General features: G+C 42.7%; 1 protein-coding gene across 1 annotated transcript in view; it reads right to left on the bottom strand.

Moving 5' to 3' along the window:
• Window positions 1–4,314, bottom strand: part of clcn2c (chloride channel 2c) — a 170,781-nt gene that overhangs the window by 103,114 nt on the left and 63,353 nt on the right. The window lies entirely within an intron of this gene.

Raw genomic sequence — 4,314 nt, 5'->3', positions numbered from 1 at the left:
GGTAACTTCCTTTAATCACTTCCAGAGAGTTTGTGAGGTATGTTTAACATTTCTTCAGGAAGTAGCACTAAAATTCACACAACCAGCTGGGGGGATTTCTTTGCATTTAAAAGCAGGGCAGGATAAAGAAGAGGAATTCCTGTAGATGTCTTTATAAATGTTTTAAAGCTGTTCTCCAGTAGCAAACAAGGTCCATGTTTTGGACTAGAGCTTCTGAAACATCGATCGAGTTTTAGGTAACTCACTTCTCTCACTCACACACACACACACACACACACACACACACACACACACACACACACACACAGTGTTAAGACCGAATTTAGGTCTTCAGTTACATCTCTAGCTACAGTACACATGCTCACTGATCTTCCTCTGAAAAGAAAATGTTTACAGAGTGAAGCTAATTAATGGAGGCTCATCCCATGCGTGTTTCTATTAAAGTACGCCATCAGTTACAGATACCAAAGAGACCTGTTGGCTATATATTTTGATGGGTTTAGTTTTATCCACAATCCAGCGGAATAACCCGGGTTAGGCGCTGATTCTAAATTGACCACAGGTGTGGAACAGAGTGTGTGCCCTGCAGTGGACTGGTGACCTGTCTAGGGTGACCCCGCCTCTTGCAGTGTGACAGCTAGGACTGGCACCAGGGAGCTCAAGTTGGATAGGATGTTAGGGAGCTCAATAAGTACTCTCTGCTGAACTCAAGACTGGACCTTTGGGCAGTAAAAAAATAGCAAAATTACTAAATTGATAAAAAAAAATAATGTCCTTAAATTTCCAGCGACTTAAAAGACTAAAGATTGATGCAATGTTCACACATATTCTAAGAACTGTTTGAATGAGCCAGTGCCACTCTGAATAACAACCCCACAGTGGTAGTCACCCGTTTCAAATAACATTAAAAGTCACCCACGTTGATGCAACTCTATTGCTATTGATCTTTGTGTGCAGCTCACCCTGAGTAGGCCAATAACAGTTTCTTTTCTTTCATTTACTCTCATATGATATATAAAAAAAACACACACAAAAACAAACAAAAAACAAACAAAACAAACCACACACACACACACACACACGCCCACTGTCGTGGTGGTGATACCATGGGGTAAAATCTTACATCCAATTATGAATCGAAGTCTACACCTTAGGTACTCAGAGAGCTTGAGCATGCAATGCTAACAGGCAGCTAAGAGAGTGCTCGGCACCACTATACCATTTACTAAACCCCAAAGAGGAAATATCTTTGGGTGGAAAGCTCTTCATCTCTTGCAGATACTAAAGCCAGTTTATGTGGGTTTACACAGCTACGGGTAATGACCACCTGATCTGCATGTACACCGTCTTTGTGGTTAACCAACAGAAGAGAAAGGACCTGTTAAGAAATCAGTCACACTCTGAGCTTAACAAGTCTGGGAATATGACCAACTTGGAGCTAGTTCTACAATGGCACTGAGTCTTAAAGACACTGCAGAGAGCTGGATAGGAAATAATTCTTTTGTCAGCACCTTCTCAAGTTGTTCCTGTGGCATCTGCATGTCCGTGACAGCTAACTCTTACAACCCGTGACTACATGTCTCTGGTTAATTGCTTAGACTAGACCTGTCACTACTGTATCTCCATTTTTACCTCTGGAGCTCAAAACTTTTACATACAACTTTAAACTTGTTGATCAATAGCCCTTTTCATTGCCAGGCGAACACACACACACACACACACACACAGATCAATACTGCAGTCCTAACGTCATCCTTAATGAATGCATTAAGGCGACTGACTTTTTTCTTTCCCCTCTCCGTCTCTTTCCAGGAAGTCACTTCAGTCCTATGTCTCCTCAGAGGCTTTGGAACCTACAAAGCCAGCTCTGACCTGCTGGCCTCTGAAAGAATGACCCCAAACTTTACTGTCATGGCAACCTCCACTCCTGGATCTATTAGTGTAGAAGGAATCAATAATGAGAAAAGAGGTGAAAAGTTGAGATTGGCTGAGTGCAGCAGCCACGATGACGACTTTATTTTTTTAAAAGCAACAGTAACACGTGTAGAGATGTTTGCCACTGTATTCACAAATGTAGATATAAAAACCCATTAATCACAAAGCTGTTTTGTCCAGTGATGCGCGCGCGCGCACACACACACACACACACACACACACACACACACACACACACACCTGCAAAGCTGAAATTATACTGCTAGGTTTAATAGTTAATATTTGTAATTTATTCATACTTGCTTGTCTTGTGTTATTGTTTATTTTATGCTCAACTCTTATGCTGGGGCATTGCTGATGTTTGGCTTATTTATTCTTATAGACTTGCTTGTTACAATCACGATGGAAAAATGGCCCCATCATGTTTTTCCTTATTTTCTGTCATATGTATCATGTAACAATGGTGGATAATGATATTAAACATGGCCAAATTTTCCACTACAGAGGCCTGTCTGTCAACAAGTAAATCTCTGAGAGCCAAAGCCACAGCCTTTAAATCTGGATGATGATAGCAAGAGAGGGCAGTCCTAAAAATGAGTATCTCAGGCTCACCTGTGCTCATACCTTCTGTTTATCAGAGGTAAGCTGGATTAAGGGAGCAGAAAGCGAGCTAAAATTGCTCGTTGAGCTGAGGGGCTCCACCAAAGCTCAGTAAAAGATAAATGAGGCAAATTTATGAAGTATGAATCCTGCCCTCCTCTAATAAAGTCCAAGAATTAAAATACAGAGGTGGACATGAACATTATAGGTCACTTTTAATGATTTTTTGATTAGTTGCTCGTTTGCAATATGCTCCCCTATGTAATTGATTAAAAATAAACTCCCATGAGATTACATGGTATTTATATGTGGCTCAGAGAGAAAAATCCCTGTTTGAACTGGTTACTGGATGCTTCTGTTTAATGGCTCTCAGCAAAGCACCAGTCCAATACTGGTGATGATGACAATGATGAATAAAAGTTGGCTGTGACAAGGTGACTGAGAAAGTGGCGGCATGATTTCTCCAACAGGGACACACACTGTGGACACACACACAGAGCCAAAATAGGCAGATGGTGGCAATGATGATCACAATAACAGCCAATCGGTACAAGTTTGTGTGCATTTGGCTTAAATGCGTCGGGGAAATATGTTTCTCGCTTTGCACGCGTGTGTGTTTGTGTGTGTGTGCTGAGTTCGAATGGCACTGGGGAGAGGTAAGTCATTTCATTTCCTGGATGAAAGCCTGCTGCACCAAAAGCCAAGGGGCCTGCTGCTGACTCCCTGGAAAGCTTCTCTCTTCCTCTCATCTCCTTCCCCCCCTCCCTGCTCATCAATTTCAGCTGTCCACTCTGCGGCCCTCTGCTGTCACCTGCCCCTCTCTCACTTTTGTCCATTTCGCTTCTTCCCACCCCTCAGTCTTATATATTTTCCTTCCTCTCCCCCAACTCCTTCTTCTTCAAATTATTCTTCAATTGCTGCTCTGCAGTTCCCTCATTTCTCAGTCTCTCAATACAGTTTGGCCCTCCTCTTCTCTCCACCCCACCCCACCCCAAACCCCTCCACCCACACACACACACACACACACCACCCGTGCTCTGCCGCTGCAGAGTCAGCACTTCCGTTCCGCAGTCCTCTGCAGACAAACGAGTGTGCTGATTTACACTTTCACAGCCTGCCCTCGACAATTTTAGAGCACTTGTATTGTGCATGCAGTACCTTTGCTGTCGTTTAAGCTTATAGCAACAACATCCACATAGCAGACACACGTGTGTACTCTACATGTATGCAAGGCATAAATATGGGAGCAGAGAAAAAGCAAACACACCGTCAATCTTATGGAAAAAGTTTGAAGTATTAACAGTTGCTGGCAACACAATGCAAAAAGGCAGACACAGCTTATAAAAATAAAACTGTGTGTGTGTGTGTGTGTGTGTGTGTGTGTGTGTGTGTGTGTGTGTGTGTGTGTGTGTGTGTGTGTGTGTCCATGGTACATTTTTGTGTTCTTAAGCAACAGAAAGAAGGGAGACATTGATCATCATGCCCATCTGCAGCAGGCCTTAATCAGAACCATTTATCCCCTGTATCACACACACGGAGACACACACAGATGTTTGGAGCTCGTTATTACTTTCCATTAGGGCTTGGGGCTAGCTGTAATAAGGCCAGGCTGAGGGAGTTAGTCTTTTTTAGCAGAGGAGCACACAGTGGAATGGGAATAATATACACACATAGATATTTTTCATGTTGGCTGTTGATTAATACAAAGCCACAAGGTGAATGTGCATATATGAATCCGGTTACCATTTTTCCTTTTGTTTTGTTGCCCTAAGAGAGACA

The sequence above is a fragment of the Pundamilia nyererei genome, unplaced genomic scaffold (assembly GCF_000239375.1).
Source record: "Pundamilia nyererei isolate P.nyererei 1_Seehausen unplaced genomic scaffold, PunNye1.0 scaffold00083, whole genome shotgun sequence".
In the NCBI taxonomy this organism is placed as follows: Eukaryota; Metazoa; Chordata; class Actinopteri; order Cichliformes; family Cichlidae; genus Pundamilia; species Pundamilia nyererei.
The sequence above is the reverse complement of the archived record's forward strand: the minus strand, read 5'-3'. Positions and strand labels throughout refer to the sequence as shown.